Raw genomic sequence first — 23,996 nt, 5'->3', positions numbered from 1 at the left:
TACCTTGGTCATTACCTCCTCAAAGGACAGGCAAGAGTGAGGACTGCAGATGCCGGAAACGAGAGTTTAGGTCAGAGTGGTGCTGGAAAGGCACAGCAGGTCAGAAAGCCCTTCATCAGGAATCTTTTGCTCGAAACGTCGATTTTCCTGCTCCTCAGATGCTGTCTGACCTGCTGTGCTTTTCCAGCACCACTCTGATCTAGACAAAGGACAGCCAGTGGACGTGACCTATTTGGATTTCCAAAAGGCTTTGACAAGGTACTGCCTAGGAGGCTGCTAAACTAGATAAAAACTCTGTTAGGGGCAAGGTACGAGCATGGAGAGAAGGACTGGCTGACTGGCAGAAGGTAGAGAGTAGGTTCTCTTTCAGGTTTGCAGCTTGTGACCAGTAGTGTTCCATAGGGTCCGTGTTGGGACTACAATGACTCAGGTCACAATGATCTGGAAGAAAGAACTCAGGACATTGCTGCTAAGATTACAGGTGACATAAAGACAGGTGGTATTGAGGAAGCAGGCAAGCTGCAGAAGGACCTGGACAGGCTGGCAGAATGGGTAAAGAAGTGGCATTTGGAATACAGTGTGGCAAAGTGTAAGGTTATACACATTGGTATGAATATCAGAGACCTTGAATATTTTCCAAGTGAGAAATGACTTTGAAAATCTGAATTGCAAGATACCCTGGGGGCCCTGTTGAGCATTTTCTACATGTTAACATGTGGGTGCAGATAGCAGTTAGGAAGGCAAAAGCAAAGTTGGCATTCATTTAGATTAGATTAGATTCCATTCCATTCCCTACAGTATGTGAACAGGCCCTTCGGCCCAACAAGTCAATAGACAATAGATGCAGGAGTAGGCCATTCAGCCCTTCGAGCCTGCACCGCCATTCAATATGATCATGGCTGATCATTCCCAATCAGTATCCTGTTCCAGCCTTATCTCCATAACCCTTGACTCCACTATCTTTGAGAGCTCTATCCAATTCTTTCTTAAATGAATCCAGAGACTGGGCCTCCATTGCCCTCTGGGGCAGAGCATTCCACACAGCCACCATTCTCTGGGTGAAGTAGTTTCTCCTCATCTCTGTCCTAAACGGTCTACCCCGTATTTTTAAGTTGTGTCCTCTGGTTCGGCACTCCCCCATCAGCGGAAATATGTTTCCTCCTGCCAGAGTGTCCAATCCTTTCATAATCCTATACGTTTCAATCAGATCCCCTCTCAGTCTTCTAAACTCAAGGGTATACAAGCCCAGTCGCTTCAGTCTTTCCGTGTAAGGCAATCCTGCCATTCCAGGAATTGACCTCGTGAACCTACGCTGCACTCCCTCAATAGCCAGAATGTCTTTCCTCAAATTTGGAGACCAGAACTGTACACAGTACTCCAGGTGTGGTCTCACCAGGGCCCTGTACAGCTGCAGAAGTACCTCTTTGCTTCTATACTCAATTCCTCTTGTTATGAAGGCCAGCATGCTATTAGCCTTCTTCACGACCTGCTGTACCTAAATGCTTGCCTTCATTGACTGGTGGACAAGAACACCCAGATCTCTCTGAACAGCCCCTTTACCTAATTTGATACCATTGAGGTAGTAATCTGCCTTCCTGTTCTTGCCACCAAAGTGGATAACCAGACATTTATCCACATTAAACTGCATCTACCATGCATCTGCCCACTCACCTAATGTCTCCAGGTCACCCTGTAATCTCCTAACATCCTCATCACATTTCACCCTGCCACCCAGCTTTGTATCATCAGCAAATTTGCTAATGTTATTGCTGATACCATCTTCTATATCATTTACATATATTGTAAAAAGCTGCGGTCCTAGCACGGATCCCTGCGGTACCCCACTGGTCACTGCCTGCCATTCCGAAATGGAGCCGTTAATCACTACCCTTTGTTTCCTATTAGCCAACCAATTCTCTATCCAATCTAGTTCTTTGCCCCCAATACCGTGCGCCCTAATTTTACTCACTAACCTCTTGTGTGGGACTTTATCAAAAGCTTTCTGAAAGTCCAGGTACACTACATCCACTGGATCTCCCTCGTCCATCTTCCGAGTTACATCCTCAAAAAATTCAAGAAGATTAGTCAAGCATGATTTCCCCTTCATAAATCCACGCTGACTCTGTCCTATCCTGTTACTATTATCCAGATGTGCCGTAATTTCATCCTTTATAATAGACTCCAGCATCTTTCCCACCACTGAGGTCAGACGAACTGGTCTATAATTTCCTGCTTTCTCCCGCCCACCCTTCTTAAAAAGTGGCACAACATTAGCTACCCTCCAATCCTCAGGAACCGACCCCGATTCTATTGAACTCTGGAAAATAATCACCAGCGCATCCACGATTTCCCGAGCCACCTCCTTCAATACCCTGGGATGCAGGCCATCAGGTCCCGGAGACTTATCAACCCAACTTCAGACCTAACAGTCTCTCCAACACCAAATCCTGGCGAATATAAATTCCCTTAAGTTCAGGTCCTTCAGCCACTGTTACCTCAGGGAGATTGCTTGTGTCTTCCCCAGTGAACACAGATCTGAAGTACCCATTTAATTCCTCTGCCATTTCTTTGTTCCCAGTAATATATTCCCCTGTTTCTGTCTTCAAGGGCCCAATTTTTGTCCTAACCATTTTTTTGCCTTGAACATACCTAAAAAAGCTTTTACTATCCTCCTTTATATTCTTGGCCAGTTTACCTTCATATCTCATTTTTTCTCTGCGTATTTCCTTCTTACTAATCCTCTGTTGTTCTTTAAAAGCTTCCCAGTCCTCAACTTTCCCACTTATCTTCGCTAAGTTATACTTTTTCTCTTTTAACTTTATATGTTTCTTTACTTCCCTCGTCAGCCACGGCCGCCCACGTCTCCTCCTGGGATCTTTCTTCCTTTTCGGAATGAACTGATCCTGCAACTTCTGCATTATACACAGAAATATCCGCCATTGTTCCTCCACGGTCATCCCTGTTAAGGTATTGCACCATTGAACTTTGGCCAGTTGCTCCCTCATAGCTCCATATTTCCCTTTATTCAACTGAAATATTGTCACTTCCGACTGTACCCTTTCCCTCTCAAATTGCAGATTGAAGCTTATTGTATTATGGTCACTACTTCCCAATGGCTCCTTCACTTCGAGGTCACTGACCAATTCTGGTTCGTTACACAATACCAGATCCAGAATCGCCTTATCCCTGGTCAACTCCAGCACCAGCTGCTCTAAAAATCCATCTCTGAGGCACTCCACAAAGTCTCTTTCTTGAGGCCCGATACCATCCTGATTCTCCCAGTCTACCTGCATGTTAAAATCCCCCATAACAACTGTAGTAACATCTTTGCGACAAGCCAATTTCAGCTCCTGATTCAACGTATATCCGACATCCAGACTACTGTTTGGGGGCCTGTAGATGACTCCCATGAGGTCTTCTTACCCTTAGTGTTTCAAAGCTCTATCCACACTGACTCTACATCCCCTGACTCTAGGTCCCCCCGCGCAAGGGACTGAATATCCTCCCTTACCAACAAGGCCACCCCACCCCCTCTGCCCGTCAGTCTGTCCTTACGATAGCACGTGTAGCCTTGAATATTCATTTCCCAGGCCCTGTCCCCATGAAGCCACGTCTCAGTTATCCCCACAATATCGTATCTGCCAATTTCCAAAAGAGCCTCAAGCTCATCCACCTTGTATCTAATACTTCGTGCATTCATATATAGAATTTTTAATTTGTTACTGCTCTCACCCTTCCCCTCAACCCTTATTTCACTCAACTTTACAGCATGATGCCTTTTCCAGTTTTCTGCCTCCTTGATACAGTTGTCTTTCTTGACTCCTCTTGTTCTAACTACCCCTTCAATTACCTTTTTAAACATCCAGCTTGTCCCCTCCCCCCCGCTACTTAGTTTAAATGTAGCGGTGTTGCAGCAGAAAACCTGCCTGCCAGAATGCTGATCCCTGATCTATTAAGGTGCAAGCCGTCTCTCTTGTAGAATTTATGGTTACCATAAAATATACCCCAGTGATCCAAGAACTTGAAACCTTGCTTCCTGCACCAGTTCCCCAACCACACGTTCAAGTCCATTATCTCCCGGTTTCTGGCCACACTAGCCCGAGGAACTGGAAGCAAACTGGAGATAACCACCTTGGACGTCCTGCTTTTTAGCCTTCTTCCTAGTTCTCCGAAGTCTTGCTGTAGTATGTTCCTCCTCTTCTTCCCGACATCATTTGTGCCGACGTGTACCACCACCTCGGGCTCTTCACCCTCGTCCTTGAGGATGTCCTGCACCCTGTCCGCGATGTCTTTCACTCTAGCACCAGGAAGGCAACACACCATCCTTAAATCCCGTCTGCTGCCACAAAAACCCCGGTCAGTTCCTCTCACGATGGAGTCCACACCAATCCTCCGAAGAGTAACCCACACAGATTCATTACCCCTAACAAATGACCTGTCACTACGAGCAATTTAGCATGGCCAATTCACCTAACCTGCACATCTTTGCATTGAGGGAGGAAACCGGAGCACTCGGAGGAAACCCACGCAGACTCGGGGAGAATGTGCAAAGTCCACAGTGTCACCCAAGGTGGGATTTGAACCCAGGTACCTGGCGTTGTGAAGCAGCAGTGCTAACCACTGCGCCACCATTCCATTTCAAGAGGGCTAGAATACAACAAAGAACTGCTGAAGCTGTGTAAAGCTCTGGACAGAACCACATTTGGAATATTGTGAGCAGTTTTAAGACCTATTTTTCTAAGAAAAGAATTGCTGGTATTGGAGGGGGTTCACAGGACGTTGACAAGAATGATCCTGGGGATGAAGGGCTTGTCATTTGAGGAGCGGTTGAGGACTCTGGGTTTGTACTTGGAGTTTAGAAGAATGAATGGCGATCTGATTGAAACTTACAGACTACTCAGAGGCTTGGATACAGCGTACCTGGAGATGAGGATTCCACAAGCAGGAGAGACTAGAACCTAAGGGCACCGCCTCAGGGTGATGGGATGACCCTTTAGTACTGAGATGAGGAGGAATTTCTTCAGCCAGAGAATGCTGACTCTGTGGAGGCTAAATCAGTGACTGTATTTAAGACAGAGACAGATAGGTTCTTGCTTAGTCAGGGGATCAAAAGTTATAGGGATATGGCAGAAGAATGGAATTAAGAAATATGGGCCATGATTAAATGGCAGAACAGACTCAGTGGCATGAATAGCCTAATTCTACTCCTACATTTTATTGTCTGATTGCACCCCACTGCCATTCAGTGGAAGACCATGTATTCCTACTCTTTCTTTCTACCTGCAAATGGTCTTCGATAGATTTCAATACAACTATCCAACGTCCAATCACTTATTATATCTTCTGTTGGAACTTGTCAAAAATCTTGTCAAAAGAAACACCCCAACCACACACCCCCAAAAACCAACTCTACCTCAACCTTTGCCAAGCATGATTTCCCTTTTATAAATCCATGCTGACTATCTAACCCAGCCACTGTTTTCCAAGTGCTCTGTTATTAAAGTATTTTATAAAATATCAAACCACGACAAAAAAGTCCAAAGGAATGAAACTGGACACAGCACCAAGCACCAACCTAGGCAGAAGAACCCCCGTTCTTGACTAATCCCTTCCTCTCCAAGTGCAGATTAATTTGGTCCCTCAGAATTGCTGATAATAGTTTCCCCGCCAGAGGTGGGGCTGACTGGCCTGGACCTTCCTGCTTTATCCCTTGTTCCCTGAATAATGAATATCACATTAGCTGATTTCCAGTCTTTTGGCATCTCTCCTGAGGTCATAAAACAATTAAAAATTGTTAGTGTCCCTGCTATTTTTGCTTTTGCCTCACTCAATAGCCTGAGGTGGATTGCATCTGGCCCTGGAGATTTCTGCTTTTACATCATCTGCAAGACAAATCAGATCACTCTTTCTAAGCTAATTTGTTTTATGTATGTCATGGGTCTTCTTCCTAATTTATATACCCATGCTATCCATTTCACTGGTGAACACTGAAAGTATCAGTTTTGATTCCGACCTACATCATCTGGCTTCATGCTCAGTTTACTATTGTGGACCATAAAAGGTTTGCTTTTATTGCAAAATAACTTAGCACTTTCCTTCATTTTGCCTGCCATTATCCTTTCACACCACCTTTTTGCTCTACACATTCTGTACTTCTCTTAGGGCTTCTGTTATTTTGAACTTTTGATACTAGCCAAATACCTCCACTTTTCTCTTTATTCGATCCTGTGTAACTAGGGTTCACAAGATTTATTCTTACCACCCTTTGACTTTATTGGAACTCTCCCAATTTCCTTCTTAAATATATCCCACTGATCTGATACACATTCATATTAAAAAAATCTGCTCCCAGCCTGGTCTGGCCAAATAACATTAGATCTTCTTCGAAACCACCTTCTGCCTGTTTAGAACTTTGATTCCATGTCAATTCTTGTTCTTTACCATTTCGTGACAGTTACAATTTCAGTCTGGAAATTATTCCCCCACTGACATTGCAACTACTTGTTCAGCTTCATTAATTGAAATTAAGGTCAAAACGTGCAGTGCTGGGATAGCCCCCACATTTCTGATCAAGGGCTTATACTCAACTGCCCTGCTCCTCGGGTGCTGCCTGACCTACTGCGAATCCTCTTGCAAGGATGCCTGCCTTGAAGAAGTTTTCCTCCTCCCTCTACAAGAGTCGCCAAGTCTCTCTCTCTCTCTCACTGCAACCCCCAGGTCCTACCTGCCTATCTTCCTTTCCACCTATCCAGGTCCTGGGCCTCCTCTACCACACCACCAGATGCCTGGAGGAAGAACACCTCATCTTCCGCCTCGGAACACTTCAACCCCAGGGCATCAATGTGGACTTCAACAGTTTCCTCATCTCCCCTTCCCCCACCTCACCCCAGTTCCAGCCTTCCAGCTCAGCACCGTCCCCATGACCTGTCCTACCTGCCTATCTTTGTTCCCACCAATCCACCCCACCCTCCCCTCTGACCTATCACCTCCATCCCCACTAACCCACCGTACTTTTTACCACCTCCCCCCACCCTCCCCTCTGACCTATCACCCCCACCCACCTATTGTACTCTTTACCACCTTCCCCCACCCTCCCCTCTGACCTATCACCCCCCATCCCCACCCACCTATTGTACTCTTTACCACCTCCCCCCACCCTCCCCCTCTGACCTATCACCCCCCATCCCCATCCCCATCCACCTATTGTACTCTTTACCACCTCCCCCCACCCTCCCCCTCTGACCTATCACCCCCCATCCCCATCCCCACCCACCTATTGTACTCTTTACCACCTTCCCCCACCCTCCCCTCTGACCTATCACCCCCCATCCCCACCCACCTATTGTACTCTTTACCACCTCCCCCCACCCTCCCCCTCTGACCTATCACCCCCCATCCCCATCCCCATCCACCTATTGTACTCTTTACCACCTCCCCCCACCCTCCCCCTCTGACCTATCACCCCCCATCCCCATCCCCATCCACCTATTGTACTCTTTACCACCTCCCCCCACCCTCCCCCTCTGACCTATCACCCCCCATCCCCACCCACCTATTGTACTCTTTACCACCTCCCCCCACCCTCCCCCTCTGACCTATCACCCCCCATCCCCACCCACCTATTGTACTCTTTACCACCTCCCCCCACCCTCCCCTCTGACCTATCACCCCCCATCCCCATCCACCTATTGTACTCTTTACCACCTTCCCCCACCCTCCCCCTCTGACCTATCACCCCCCCATCCCCACCCCCACCCACCTATTGTACTCTTTACCACCTTCCCCCACCCTCCCCTCTGACCTATCACCCCCCCCCCATCCACCCACTGTACTCTTTACTACTATCTTCCCCCCCCCCCCCCCCCTCTATTCCTGATGAAGGTCTTTTGCCGGGAACGCTGATTTTCCTGCCCCGCTGTGCTTTTCCAGCAGCAGCTGCCGCCCTCAGTTTCCCCTGAACTGGAGCCCAGTCCAGTCCAGTCCTGCTCAGGCCTTCAGTCCTGGGGCTTGAAAAGATGCACCGGATGTTTGTTAAATAATTCCGCTCCCTCTAAACCTTTCACACGATGACCAGCCCAGTTAACATCGGGGCTGGCCTGCTACTGAACGGGAACAACAACATATATTCACTCACATTATTTGTTCGATCTCTCTCTCTCTGCCCATTAATTCTGGTCGGGTCACTTGTCACGTGACGAAGGGCCAGCCGTTGGTAAGCTCGTGATTTTAAATAAACCTATCAGCGTCTAACCTGGTGTCATGTGATCTCGGGCCCGCGAACATAGCGGCTGCGCACGCGCCTCACCGAACACACTCGGTTCTCCGCGCCTGCGCCCTATGGCCCGTCGTTACCAATTAAGATAGCGACGGCGATTTCGAGTCGAAACACCGGGCGGTCGTGCTCGGGCACGCGGCTTACTCAATACGTTAACGACACTTTGCCGTGTATCCGGCGGCCTCCTCGTCCTGCCAGACTATTATCAGTGTCGGACCCGCGGGTGAAGTGACTCCTCCGTCGCCATGAGTGACGTCGCGCATGCTCCACTCACAGATGGTACTGCGCCTGCGCAGGTTTTGCTATTCTGTGAGTAAGGTGAAGTTTACATAAAAATCACACAACACCAGGTCATAGTCCAACAGGTTTGTTTGGAATTGCAAGCTTTCGGAGGGCTGCTCCTTCATCAGCAGGATCATAGGACACAATTTATAGCAAAAGATCATAGTATCATACAAGTGATGCAATGTATTGAGCAAATCTAGATTGCTGTTAAGTCTTTCATCTTTTAGAATCAGTTGCAGGTTTCGGTTTATTAATATGTAAATCCCAGAACTTCTTTCAATTGTGGGATATAGGTAAAACAGTGTTACTTCTGCAATCACAATTTCTTACACAAGCTAAATGAACTCACACCAGTGTATAACTGTTTCAGCCTGGAGCTGAGTTTCCAAGAATGAAAACTATGTGAAAGAAACATATAATTGTTTTTGTATTAGCTAAAATGTGCATACAAGAGTGAAACGTGCCTGCAAACAATGGTAGATGTTACAGACAAATAGATAAGGTGCTGTGAGGGGAGGGGGTTAAGCCAGATATCCCTGTACAAACAGTAGTTAGAACATAGAACAATACAGCACAGAACAGGCCCTTCAGCCCACGATGTTATGCTGAACATTTGTCCTAGATTCAGCACCTATCCATGTACCTATCCAATTGCCGCTTAAAGGTCACCAATGATGCTGACTCTGCCACTCCCACAGGCAGCGCATTCCATGCCCCCACCACTCTCTGGGTAAAGAACCTACCCCTGACATCCCCCCCTTGACCTTAAATTTATGTCCCCTCGTAACACTCTGTCGTACCCGGGAACTGTCTACTCTATCTATTTCCCTGATTGTCTTATAAACCTCGATCAAGTCACCCCTCATCCTTCTCCGTTCCCATGAGAAAAGGCCTAGCACTCTCAACCTATCCTCGTACGACCTATTCTCCATTCCAGGCAACATCCTGGTAAATCTCCTCTGCACCCTCTCCAAAGCTTCCACATCTTTCCTAAAGTGAGGCGACCAGAACTGCACACAGTACTCCAAATGTGGCCTTACCAAGGTCCTATACAGCTGAAACATCACCTCATGACTCTTGAATTCAATCCCTCTGCTAATGGACGCTAATACACCATAGGCCTTCTTACAAGCTCTTTTCACCTGAGTGGCAACTTTCAAAGAGCTATGAACACAGACCCCAAGATCCCTCTGCTCCTCCACCTTACTAAGAACCCTACCATTAACCCTGTATTCTGCATTCTTATTTGTCCTTCCAAAATGGACAACCTCACACTTGGCAGGGTTGAACTCCATCTGCCACTCCTCAGCCCAGCTCTGCATCATATCTAAGTCCCTTTGCAGCTAACAACAGCCCTCCTCACCATCCACAACTCCACCAATCTTCGTATCGCCTGCAAATTTACTGACCCACCCTTCAACTCCTTCTTCCAAGTCATTAATAAAAATTACAATCAGCAGGGGACCCAGAACTGATCCCTGCAGAACTCCACTTGTAACTGGGCTCCAGGCTGAATATTTACCATCTACCACCACTCTCTGACTTCAACCGGTTAGCCAGTTCTCTATCCAACTGGCCAAACTTCCCGCTATCCCATGCCTCCTGACTTTCTGCATAAGCCTACCATGGGGAACCTTATCAAATGCTTTACTAAAATCCATGGACACTACATCCACTGGTCTACCCTCATTCATGTGCTTGGTCACCTCCACAAAGAATTCAATAAGACTTGTAAGGCAAGACCTACCCCTCACAAATCCGTGCTGGCTGTCCCTAATCAAGCAGTGTCTTTCCAGATACTCATAAATCCTATCCCTCAGTACCCTTTGACTAACTGGCCTATAATTCCCGGGGTTATCCCTATTCCCTTTTTTGAACAGGGGCACACCATTCGCCACTCTCCAGTCCCCTGGCACCACCCCCCTTGACAGTGAAGACAAAAAGATCATTGCCAACGGTTCTGCAATTTCCTCTCTTGCTTCCCACATAATCCTAGGATATATCCCGTCAGGCCTGAGGGACTTGTCTATCCTCAAGATTTTCAAAATGCCCAACACATCTTCCTTCCTAACAAGTATCTCCTCTAGCTTACCAGTCCGTTTCACACTCTCCTCTTCAACAATATGGTCCCTCTCATTTGTAAATAATCAAGAAAAGTACTCATTCAAGATGTCTCCTATCTCTTCCGACTCAATACACAGTCTCCCACTTCTGTCCTTGATCGGATCTACCCTCGTTCTCGTCATTCTCATGTTTCTCACATACGCAAAAAGTGCATCCTTGATCCTACCTGCCAAAGATTTTTCATGCCCTCTCTTAGCTCTCCTAATCCCTTCAGCTCCCTCCTGTATCCCTCCAACGCTCTGTCTGAACCTTGTTTCCTCAACCTTATGTAAGCCTCCTTCTTCTTCCTTACAAGACATTCAACCTCCCTCGTCAACCAAGGTTCCCTCACACGACCATCTCCTTCCTGCCTGACAGGTACATACATATCAAGGACACGTCGTATCTGTTCCTTGATAAAGTTCCACATTTCAGTGACATCCTTCCCTGACAGCCTATGCTCCCAATTTATGCTCCTCAGATCCTGTCTTGCAGCACCGTATTTACCCTTCCCCCAATTGTAAAACCTACCCTGTTGCACGCACCTATCTCTCTCCATAACCAAGGTGAAAGTCACAGAATTGTGCTCACCATCACCAAAATGCTCACCCACTAACAAGCCCATCACTTGTCCCGGTTCGTTACCAAGTACCAAATCCAATATGGCCTCCCCTCTCGTCGGACATTCTACATACTGAGTTAGAAACGCTTCCTGGACACACTGCACAAACACCGCCCTGTCCAATCTACTTGATCTAAAGAGCTTCCAATCAATATTTGGGAAGTTGAAATCGCCCATGACTACTACCCTGTGGCTTCTGCACCTTTCCAAAATCTGTTTCCCAATCTGTTTCTCCACATCTCTGCTGCTTATTGGGGGGGCCTATAGTAAACACCCAACAACGTGACTGCTCCTTTCCTCTTTCTGACTTCAGCCCATACTACCTCCAAAGGAAGATCCCCCTCGAACTGCCTTTCTGCAGCCATTATACCATTTCTAATTAGCAACGCCACCCCCCCCCTTTTTATAATTATAAGCATCTATTTCCTGCTTCTGCAAAAACAAGAACAAACCACAATCAAGAAATCATGAAGTCATAAGATCATAACAAGTAAGGGAAATAGATGGTAGTGAAGGAGGATATACCTAACAATGGACCACGGTGGGATGTGGCCAAACGGCCTTGTGAGGTCAGAAATAAGCATTTTGTCACAGACAAAGCTGGATAAGGCAAGAGATAAACAAGAGTAATGGGCGCTGGTCTTAGGGAAGTGGGAGATGTAAACAGGGGAGGAGTAATGAGATGAAAGAATAGGAACCAAATTACACAAATATTGTATACTAGTTGAATTCAGTGTGTGTGTGTCCCTGCCTTGTGGACAGTGGACACAACACCCCTCTTGCAAGAGTGAAATAAATGGCACTACTGATTCAGATCTTGTCTCGGACTGAAATTATTGAAGTGAGTGGGCTTTGTTTCTCACAAAGTTAAATTCCCGAGATAATTTATGGCTTTACAAAAAAAAGTGACAACTCAGCTCAGACAATGCATTAAAGGTGTGCGGTTAGAGTCTGTGTATATTCCAATCTTGAATCACTGGTTCTGTTTCCAGAGGAGTAACTTATAAAATGTCACATGGATGATAAAAAATATTATCTGCCTATTGATTGTGTGCTTTTTGAACAAAATGGAATATCTGCAAATACAATTCTCCAAATGCAAATTTACCCATAGATATATGTGTACGTGTGTGTGCATGCATGACAGGGAGTGAGAAAGTGTGTGTATGTTTGGCAGAGTGTGTGTGTGCATGGGTGTGATGGGGCGGGGGTATGCATACCTGAGAGAGAGCATGTGTATGAGAGAGTGTTTGTGTGTATGTGTGAAATCTTGAATACAGGCTGAGGTAACCAGTTGTTGTCAGGAACATTTTGCTCTTACTAAGTTAGGTGGAAATACAATGGCTTCTCATTGTAAATAATATGACAAAATGGCTTCTCGGCTGCCAATTGACAATTCTGCTAAAAGCTGCATAAAATTGCTTTTAATCCTGCTATAGCTGCATAATTGACTAACCACAGTCTGCCTCAACAAAGATTTAGCAGACAATACTTTCTTTACAGCATAGAAATAACTAGATTTGATAAGACATTACTGACCATCCGAACTGACCTTCAAGTGCAGGTGCAAAGATTCAGCTTGTGAGATAAGGGTGGCTTAAGTGTTAGAAAACAAAGTTGGTTCCTAGGAAACATCATTGGGTTGTGTAGCTGTCAGTTAAGATTATTTTGTAAGTTTATTGGTAACCGTCTGAATGTACTACACAATTATGGCCTGTACCTTTCTTTAAGAAAAGTATAAAAATGTCTTTGTTTTAAGCCATGTGCACAGCTCCTCTGAGGAACACTGAAATGTTTAACGTCTGTGTTTCTGGATGATTTGTGCCCAGCCGTATGAGAAATAAAATGTTAAAGGACCAGACAAGTTGTGACTGTTAATTGACCGATCACGGAACAGAGAGACCCCCACCGCCCTCCGGGGATCCAGATCTTCATTTGGTGTTGTGACTTGGACTCGGCAGGAACGGATTGTAGGCAGCGGTGAAAGAGTCTTGAGTCCTCCACTATTGAGTTTAGAGGAATCGGCCAACCAGACACATGTATTTTATCCGTTTGGCTTTCCTCTCATTCAGGTCGCGGTTGACTCAACCCCTCGCTGCTCATCATCTCAGGCCAGCCCGAGGAGGATCGACCTTGGTAAGAATTCATTCAGAAAAGATTAAAGAGGATTCGGGGACCTCAGGGACTCCCACTGACAGGTCGGGGACCTGCAGATCCGAAATAGAGTCAGGGACTCTTTTTTTTAAAAAAAGAAAGAGAAGTCAGGGACTCAGATTTGATTGGATTGGTGTTGTTTAAATTGATTCTCAAATTGTTCTGTGATAGATGAAACAACGAAGTATCATGATATTTTATAACGAAACTGTCTGGGTTTTAGAATTTTAGATTGGATTAGATTACTTACAGTGTGGAAACAGGCCCTTCAGCCCAACAAGTCCACACCGACCCACCCAGACCCATTCCCCAACATTCACCCCTTCACCTAACATTACGGGCAATTTAGCATGGCCAATTCACCTGACCAGCACATTTTTTTGTTTGGACTGTGGGAAGAAACCGGAGCACCTAGAGGAAATCCACGCAGACACGGGGAGAATGTGCAAATTCCACACAGAGAGTCGCCTGAGGCGGGAATTGAACCTGGGTCTCAGGCGCTGTGAGGCAGCAGTGCTAACGCACAAACGTTGAATGTTTTGGAGAAATCACTAGTCTTGTTGTTCGTTGTCAGGTTGTTGACTAGTGAAAGTTTTAGGTTGAGATTATCTTCTCTGTATCTGTTTGGCTTGGCTTGTCTTGTTTGTCTGTTTGTTTTGGTGTTTGTTCTTTGCTTATGAAATATAGAGGGTGGTTGCTTTTGTCATGTTTTTAAAAAAAAGAAAGCTGCCAATGATACAATTCTCATACATTTGGTTCAGCAGCTATGTGCCACAGCCAAGATTTATGAGGCTAAAACTCCCTAGCTTTGACTCCTGGAATATGAGTGCTTCATTACCTTAAAATGTTTGTGTGTGTGTGTGAGAGAGAGAGAGAAAATCAGCGCTGATTCCCTGCAGCTTGCAGAAAGCTTTTAACCCTTTCACATTCGATTTGGATGCACATTTGCTTGTTTGTGTTTTTTACCCCGGAGCTTGAGATTGGGGACTTTCGAATTTGATTTGCATTTTGAGAATTTAACAAGATTTCTTTTAAGGTTAAAGATCCATCAGTGATTATGAAATGAAATGTTAACCCTTGTTCTTCTTACAGGCCATGACTGCCCTACTGTCAATTTCTAACTAATCACTTTTATGCTTACATGAAAGCTAATCTTATTCAATTTCAAATCAGTTTAATACAGAGGAATACGACATTATAATCTTTAAAAAGAATCTTCTCCTTTGATTCTGCACCATCTGATATCAGTATAAACTTGCTCTCAGATTCCCCACAATGTCACCCCCCCCTCACCCCGACGTGTTGGACTAATGAAAGAATTGACTAAAGGAATTAAAGCAGTAGCACTATACCTGGGCCTCAGCTGCAGAATCATTCTCTTCCAGGATGAGAGCAGGTCTCTGCTCAATTTTACTTATAATCTAAACCTAACATTGAGGAAAATCACTTCAGACTTTAACGTTTGCTCATTGAGTGGAGGAATTGCATGAACTTTGTTTAATTTAGTTAAATTTTGTAAAACTGGAAGCATAAAGACAGATCCAAAATATCCCAAACCAACAGAATTGTTTTCAGAAAATTATACTAGAAGATTTGTTTCAGATTCGTTTGTTTCCACTTACTTTTAAGACTGCTGTGTTTCATTGGCAATCATGGTGTGCAAGTCGTACCTTTATTTTATATCAATTCCCCCCCACCCCCCCCCCCCAATGACAGTTGAAGTTTCAGTTCAACATTAGGTTGTGATAAATCATGGAACAAAATTAACATCCTATGGCTAATCTGTGTCTTTGAGGTCAGCAATTATTTGTACATGAGAAGTATTTTGTTACCATGTGAGTAGATAAGACCTTTTAAGGCAACTGCAGTCATTTCACGCCCAATCGCATTGTAAATGAGCAATGACCGGTCAGAACCACTTATAGAACCTAATCTGGGATTTAAATTAAGAAACTCGAACTGGGTAATTACAATGGATTTCAGAGTTGGAAAACTGTACACATTTTACATTTTAAATAGTGAATATCTTGATGACATTTAAAATGTCTTAGTCACTTGTTCAGTTTTCACCTCTGAATTACAGATAATGATTTTTAAAAATTTAATCAATTGTATTAACCCTGAATCACAAAATCAGAATAAATGGGCAGGATTGCTTCGTTTTATTCCTTTACAGATTGTCAGTGACCTTTCTCATTGCCTCATGGTTAATTTGAAGCATGGCTGCATTAATTCTTTGCTAACTAAAGAATGGAAAGATACCTTACTGGGCAGTTGAAGGAATTCTCCATGTGATTGGGAATAGAGGTCTGTATTGCAGATGGAACTCCCAAAAGCTGGGAGCTGTTCATAGCTGACTGAACGGGTATATGAAAAAATAAAAGGGACAGGAGAAACAGTGTACTCTTCCAAGTAGAGTATATGTCTGGCATACCGACTTGATTTGAGGATGGGGATTTTATTCCTGGATACCTGCTGAGCCCCTAACATCTGATTGTCCCCAGCACACTGCTCCCTCCCCCCCCCATTACAAACTTGTTCTCCTTTTGAAACTATCTGGTTTTCATAGCTGATATCATGGGGGTGAGTGGCCTGTGCCATCCTAAACCAGGGCCCATCATGACAATTAGAGTAATGTAAATGAAGCATGCCCCTGACTGCAAGAATAAACTGGCCCAATTTGCTCAGTATGTCCAAGAGTGATAGTGATGTAAATGCAGCAAAATTCTGGGATTAGCCGGAATATGAATGACTTGTGTTATAATACAGAAATATGTGACTATCTGTCTAACAGAAGTGGTATACAATTGAAAAATAATCAAGAAGCTTGATCACCTTTTTTAACCCTATGCTTTTGCAATGTTTTCCTCCTGGTGTCACTGACATGAACCAGACATACAGTATGAACTAGTCCAGGAATTTCCAGTCACAAATGAGGTTAGCGGTAGTTTTCTATTGGGATTGCCAGAACCAGACTGAACCACGATGCAAGTTACAGGTAAAACCAATTATATCCAGTGCCCTCGCAAACCCAAATGCCGTGTGCCAGCCCTGACAGGGTTGATTCAGTCCAGGATACCCACTGGGGGTGTAACCTACCTCAGATGCCCACTCACAGACCATCTTGAGCAACCTTTTCCCGGGGAGACCCCGGAAATGGGGACAAGCAGGTTTAATATTACACCTTTGGGATTGGGAACAAGACAGCAAAATCCCCCAGGGACAAATGGCTAGCCCTTGCTTTAACTGTGGGAATGTGGCCACTGGGGAGTGATGTGTCTTTAATGTTACCTTGGAGCTAACATGGGGAATCGACATGCTTGCGTCCTAGGAAAAGGAAAATCTGCTAATGTACACTGACTCTTCGTTGTGCTTTTGGTGTGACCCACGATGTTGGAGCCTTGTGGAAACATCAAGGATTTTTAACCTCCATGGGGCAGCGTTATAGGAATGCTTTTTGTCCAATCAATCTTGCAGTTATTAAGATGTTCGTCTCATGCTGAGGCAACTGATAGAGTTTCCAAAGTAATGAGGCAGGTGGATGCTGCTGCCAAGCAGCCAGCCTTACACCCAAACCTTTGGTCCCATTGGATCCCCAGCAAAGCTCGGATAGAGACAATGTGGGGGTAGGTATGCCAGATCTGGGAAAGGTACAAAATCACAGGGGAAGCCCCCTACTGAAGAGCACAAACTCTGGCCTCAAATAGGGTACTCCTTCGATACGCAAACCAAAATGTGGGTCACTCCTGCTGGACAAGTTTGCGTTTCTTTTTTGCTGCCGACTATTTTAGTTGTTTCTGTATTTTGTACACACTTGGGCAAAGAGGGAATGGCTTAGACTCTATTACAATGGATACACCCCAGTGTCCAACCTTGGTGGAAGGGGTCCTTCCAAGTCCTCCTCATCACCCCTACTGCTGATAAGGTCGCCGGGCACCTCCATCATTACAAGGTCATCAGATGAGCCCCTTGCAAGGGGGGAGAGAGATGATGAAGATCGAACTTACCCTGCTCTGTGGACTCGTCATCGCTGGCATTGGTGCTGAAGAAGGGACTGTTACCCGTGTGATCCTGAGCGACCAGACACTGTCCATCATTTATACCAAAAAGATGTTCTTGTGTGCTGAGAGACTGATTCCTTCAATGCATGTAACGTTACCAAGAGTGACTGTCACAATGGTCAACTGCATTAAGAAGATCGGACAGTTCGTTTACAGGACAATTCTCAATGGCCTTTACCCTGTCAAGGTGTTTTATGCTGGTTTGATTTCAATTGTGTTATTTGTGGCCCAGGTAAGCCTTGCCTCTATTCAAAAAGGTCTAAATCTGCACATCGCAAAAGAGAAAAGGGAGAAACTTTACTCTTTTACCCCTTTCCCCTTCCAAATCCCAACAAAGGAGTATGGAATACTTCTAAGGTGTTTACCAGACATAACATTTCTTTTGACTATTACTTAGTTGCTATTACTTACTCTAATATTAGGATGGGGGTGTACTTACCAACCGCCACTGCTCCCCTATGGGTCCTCGCATCTCATGTGTATGCCTACAGGAGGAATGTATCTCTGTTATTACAGGTGTTCAGGCTCTTTGTGGTATGAGACTCCTAACGGCAATTCTGGGATGGAAGTAACCAATCTGGGACAATAATTGCATCTCTTGCCAAAAGACCCATCTCTTTGTGTTGAGCAGCTTTCACCCTAAGCACCCAGGGTGATCATACTGTGTCGCCATGGACTACCCGTCTGTTTGGGGTAGTCACAAGGACAGGCCTAGCTTCTTATTGGGAAGCCCCCTCCATTATCTGTACTGCCCTTCAAGCTGCTGTGCCATTCAGTTTAGATTAGATTAGATTAGATTCCCGACAGTGTGGAAACAGGCCCTTCGACCCAACCAATCCACACCAACCCTCCAAAGGGTAACCCACCCAGACCGATCTCCCTCTGACTAATGCACCTAACACTATGGGGCAATTCAGCATGGCCAATTCACCTGAGCTGCACATCTTTGTGACTGTGGGAGGAAACCCACACAGACACGGGGAGAATGTACAAACTCCACACAGACAGTCACCCGAGGCTGGAATCGAACCTGGGGCCCTGGTGCTGTGAGGCAGCAGTGCTGACCACTGAACCATCGTGTTGCCCGCTAGCAGATCTTCTCGGTCAGTTCCATACCCCCACATCCCTTAATTCTCTACATACCCAAATTTCTATTGACCTCTGTCTTAAATATAATCAACAACAGAATAGTTTCCTGGGGGAGACAATTGCATAGATTGACAACCACCTGATTGAAGGACTCTCCATGCAAAATGGTCAGCCCATATCCTGAGACTGGAACCCCTTTCTGAGATGCATTAGACCAAGGAGGTTTAAAATAATAGGATAAGGGAATGTGTTTGGGTGGGATACTCTTTGGAAGGTTGGTGTGGACCTGTTGGGCCAAAGGGCCTGTTTCCACACTCTGGAGATTCTAAGAGTGAATCTACCCCCTCAATAAAATGACATCTCACTGTGATAAACTCCCATGGCTTTAAACTCTCTGGATTATAGGCCCAGTTTGCTCAGTTTCTCCTGGTTGGATAATTCCACTCATCCCAGGATCCTGTGTAGAGAACATTTCGAATACTCCCCCCCCCCCCCCCCCCCCCAGGACAGGTCTGTCCCCGAGGTAAACACCACCCTGCCCCAAGAATGGACATTTAATGTCTTTTTTTATGCTCGACAATAATGATTGATTTCTGAGCTCAATATAAACTAAAAGTTGACGGTTGGCTTTCATAGCCGACTCTATTTAACAGACAGAGCCCGGGGACCAGACTGTTGGTCCCGAGCCCTGCTGATCGGGTGGACTGTGTCAAAAACAAACTGGGGCTCTGGTGGGACAGGGGAGGGTGTCCCGATGTTTGATTTCACGTCCGAAGTTTCGATTAGATTCCCTACAGTGTGGAAACAGGCCCTTCGGCCCAACAAGTCCACAACAACCCTCCGAACAGTAGCCCATCCAGACCCATTTCCCCTCTGACTAATGCACCTAACACTACGGGGAATTTAGCATGGCCAATTCACCCTGACCTGCACATCTTTGGACTGTGGGAGGAAACCAGAGCACCCGGAGGAAACCCACGCAGACACAGGGAGAATGTGCAAACTGCACACAGACAGTTGCCTGAGGTGGGAATCGAACCTGGGACCCTGGCACTGTGAGGCAGCAGTGCTAACCACTGAGCCCTCTTCAGAGGGCTCGCTGAAATCCTCTGGGTGTATTTGAAAAGCTCGAATGTGCACTTCCTTGCAATTTTTTTTTACATCCAACCTCTCTCCCACACTCCACAATGATTCAGCGTGAGGTCCTGTTCTCACTGTCACTGTCACAGCTCAGGGACACTTTCAGTGTTTCCATTTCCCACATTCAGAGAAACAGTGTCTTAAGAGAGGAACACTGGGGCAGAAACCCCACTTCACACAGAATCCCCAAGAAATGACTTGGTTGAATTCAGCGGCAGGAGGAGAAGCTGATATTGAAATGGAAACAGCGGTGTTGTCTTGTTAGAGAGAGGCCGGGGCATGGCGATTAATTGGAATAAACTGTTTTGATGAAGCTCTTGTTTTCCCTCTCTATGAACATGAGGTTGAAGTCTGTGGGTTTCCCGCTGAGCACGGAGTTCCCGGCCACTGTGCGGAAAGGTTCAGTTACAGACACAGTTCGGGGCTGGAGTGAGCTGGAGGAGGAAGTGGATGGTCAGAGCCATTTCTGGGCTCTGTCTGTCCCTCACTTTCCTGCCGGGACTGTCTCTCACTCTCTGTCCATTTCTCAGTCAGGGCCGGGCCAGGCTGTATCATCAGGGAAGGGGAGGCAGCTCCGCTCTCATTCAGCAGCGGTTTGAGTGAAGAAACGTGATGTCTGGGAGAGGTGGAAGGGCCTGGGGAAAGGTGGAGCGAAGCGACACCGCAAAGTGCTCCGGGATAACATCCAGGGCATCACGAAACCAGCCACCCGGCGCCTGGCTCGCCGTGGCGGGGTCAAGCGCATCTCGGGCTTGATCGACGAGGAGAGTCACAGGGTATTAAAGGGTTTTCCTGGAGAATGTGATCAGGGATATAGTCGCCTACACTGAGCACGCTGAACGCAAGACGGTTCCCCACCCCCCATGGATGTGGTGTACGCTCTGAAACGCCAGGGCCACACTATGTATGGATTCGGCGGCAGATAGAGCAGGGTGAGGAATGGATGTTGCAGGTTCCAGGGTTTAGATCTTTCACTAAAAACAGGCATGGCCTTATTAGTCAAAGATAGTATAACGGTGACTGAGAGAATATTTGATGAGGGCTCGTCTACTGAGGTAGTGTGGGCTGAGGTTAGAAACAGGAGAGGAGAGGTCACACTGCTTGGAGTTCTTTATAGACCTCCGCAGAGTTCCAGGAAGGCGGGAGAGAGGATTAGCAACATTATTCTGGGTAGGAGTGAAAGGAACAGGGTGGTCATTATCGGGGACTTTAACTTCCCCAATATTGACTGGAAATGTTATAACTCTAGACCGTCGGATGGGATCAGTTTTTGTCCAATGTGTACAGAGGAGGGTTTCCTGACACATTATGTCGAAGGGCCAACAAGAGGGGAGGCCACACTGCATCTGGTGCTTGGTTAGATTAGATTAGATTAGATTAGATTAGATTAGATACCCCTACAGTGTGGAAGAACCAGGCCAGGTGTTTGATTTAGTTGTAGGTGAGCACTTTGGAGAGAGTGACCATAATTCAGTTATGTTTAGTTTATGGATGGAAAGGGATAGGTAAATGCCACAGGTCAAGAGTTATCAATGGGGCAAGGGCAATTATAATACGATTCAGCAAGAATTAGGATGCATAGAATGGGGTAGCAAAATGCAGGGGATGCAGATTATGGAAATGTGTAGCTGATTTAAAGCAAAAATAAGATCAACCTGACAGAGGTGGGGGTCTAGTTTCTTTCTCTGATATTGTGAGCGGCTCTGAAAAGAGCCTTTGGGTTAGACAATAGACACTATTGTGCAGGAATAGGCCATTCAGCCCTTTGAGCCTGCACCGCCATTCAATATGATCATGGCTGATCATTCCCAATCAGTATCCTCTTCCTGCCTCATCTCCATAACCCTTGATTCCACTATCTTTGAGAGCTCTATCCAACTCTTTCTTAAATGAATCCAGAGACTGGGCCTCCACTGCCCTCTGGGGCAGAGCATTCCACACAGCCACCACTCTCTGGGTGAAGAAGTTTCTCCTCATCTCTGTCCTAAATGGTCTACCCCGTATTTTTAAGCTGTGTCCTCTGGTTCGGCACTCACCCATCAGCGGAAACATGTTTCCTGCCTCCAGAGTGTCCAATCCTTTCATAATCTTATATGTCTCAATCACATCCCCTCTCAGTCTTCTAAACTCAAGGGTATACAAGCCCAGTCGCTTCAGTCTTTCAGTGTAAGGTAATCCCGCCATTCCAGGAATTGACCTCGTGAACCTACGCTGCACTCCCTCAATAGCAAGAATGTCTTTCCTCAAATTTGGAGACCAGAACTGCACACAGTACTCCAGGTGTGGTTTGAACCACGGCCCTGTACAGCTGCAGAAGCACCTCTTTGCTTCTATACTCAATTCCTCTTGTTATGAAGGCCAGCATGCTATTAGCCTTCTTCACTACCTGCTGTACCTGCATGCTTACCTTCATTGACTGGTGTACAAGAACACCCAGCTCTCTCTGTACTGCCCCTTTACCTAAATTGATTCCATTGAGGTAGTAATCTGCCTTCCTGTTCTTGCCACCAAAGTGGACAACCATACATTTATCCACATTAAACTGCATCTGCCATGCATCTGCCCACTCACCTAACGTCTCCAGGTCACCCTGTAATCTCCTTACTTCCTCATCACATTTCACCCTGCCACCCAGCTTTGTATCATCAGCAAATTTGCTAATGTTATTGCTGATACCATCTTCTCTATCATTTACATATATTGTAAAAAGCTGCGGTCCCAGCACGGATCCCTGCGGTTCCCCACTGGTCACTACCTGCCATTCCGAAATGGAGCTGTTTATCACTACCCTTTGTTTCCTATCAGCTAACCAATTTTCAATCCAATCTAGTACTTTGCCCCCAATCCCGTGCGCCCTAATTTTACTCACTAACCTCCTGTGTGAGACTTTATCAAAAGCTTTCTGAAAGTCCAGGTACACTACATCCACTGGATCTCCCTCGTCCATCTTCAGAGTTACATCCTCGAAAAATTCAAGTTGTCAGAATCAAGATCAGTCTCTTCACTTTTTCGTGGGGGCGGTTTTCTTGGGCAGCAGCATGGCCTGGATATTAGGCAGCACCCCTCCCTGAGCGATGGTCACCCCTCCCAGCAGCTTGTTGAGCTCCTCGTCGTTGCGCACGGCCAGCTGCAGTGCCTGGGGATGATGTGGGTTTTCTTGTTGTCCCGGGCCGCGTTCCCGGCCAGTTCGAGGACTTCAGCCGCCAGATACTCGAGCACCACAGCCAGATAGACCGGCGCTCCGGCCCCCACACGCTCAGCATAGTTACCCTTTCTCAGGAGTCTGTGAATACGGCCCACCGGGAACTGCAGGCCAGCCCGAGACGACCGAGACTTCGCCTTGGTGCGTGCTTTCATACCACCCTTTCCTCTTCCATTATCTCTTGTCATCCAGAGTTCCTTCTCCTGCCAACCTTGCCCTTCACCCTCACAGGAATATATAGACCTTGAACTCTAGCTATCTCACTTTTAAAGGCCTCCCACTTGCTGGAGATCCTTTTGCCTGAAAACAAACCTCTCCAATCAACCCCTACAAGCTCCTGTCTAGTTCCATCAAAGTTCATCTTGCCCCAGTGTACGACTTGAACCAGTGGACCAGTTTTGTCCCTCTCCGTCACAATTTTAAACTTAATAGACCTACGGTAACTATGCATAGTGACACATTTTTTTGAACACTGCTGAAGTAAAGGCAGGTATGTTAGTATGAAAGAGAAAGTGCAATGAATAAATCAACTGCATTGTGGCTGACTGACCACAGTGATCCCAATAAAGGAATGAGATTTGGCTCATTCACTTCTCCTTTCTTTTGTAGCTGGGACATTATCCTGCCGTGTACAGTGTTGTTACTTCCCTTTCCTGGTATGCTTGTGTTGTTTTATGGTGGGAAGGAGAAAGGCAGGAAGACCTTTATTTTCAGCCATGCAGCAGAGAAACTATATTTATTGAAGAAACAATACTGTTGGAATCTTCTTGTAAAAAACAAAATAAGTAGCTTGGTAAATCTTCTTGATTTGGCTAAATCTGTCTTTCTCCACTGTTTTGAAAGATGAGTGTTTGATTATACTGATTATTTGATAACATGACATCAGGTTTTTGTGTGTTTTGTGCAATATTTCATAGGGAGGATCAAGAGGAAAACAGGGCCCTTCGAAGAACAATTGAGCAAATTTGAAAATAAAGGTGTACATTTATTAAAATATGTCTTTATGTTGAAGAGAGAACAAAAGAAAAAAATCGATTCCTGCAAGGTGAAGAAACTGAGGGATAA

General features: G+C 45.8%; 1 protein-coding gene and 1 long non-coding RNA gene across 16 annotated transcripts in view; one reads left to right on the top strand and one right to left on the bottom strand.

Annotated features, from left to right (window-relative positions):
• Positions 1-23,996, bottom strand: part of LOC140458803 (scavenger receptor cysteine-rich domain-containing protein DMBT1-like) — a 144,196-nt gene that overhangs the window by 107,892 nt on the left and 12,308 nt on the right. For 4 of the 15 annotated variants that reach the window (XM_072553447.1, XM_072553448.1, XM_072553445.1 and 1 more), the window contains exons 3-4: positions 17,940-17,985; positions 17,447-17,623 (exon numbers count right to left, since the gene is read on the bottom strand). The gene's annotated coding sequence lies outside the window, so the exon portion shown is untranslated. The other 11 variants (XR_011953705.1, XM_072553446.1, XM_072553449.1 and 8 more) reach the window with 8 other exon arrangements.
• Positions 8,447-23,911, top strand: LOC140458808 (uncharacterized). Its single transcript, XR_011953713.1, has 3 exons — positions 8,447-8,584; positions 13,358-13,421; positions 23,849-23,911. It is a non-coding gene; the product is annotated as an uncharacterized lncRNA (long non-coding RNA).

This window comes from Chiloscyllium punctatum, chromosome 34 (assembly GCF_047496795.1).
Source record: "Chiloscyllium punctatum isolate Juve2018m chromosome 34, sChiPun1.3, whole genome shotgun sequence".
Lineage (NCBI taxonomy): Eukaryota > Metazoa > Chordata > Chondrichthyes > Orectolobiformes > Hemiscylliidae > Chiloscyllium > Chiloscyllium punctatum.
This window is presented reverse-complemented; position numbering and strand designations above follow the sequence as displayed.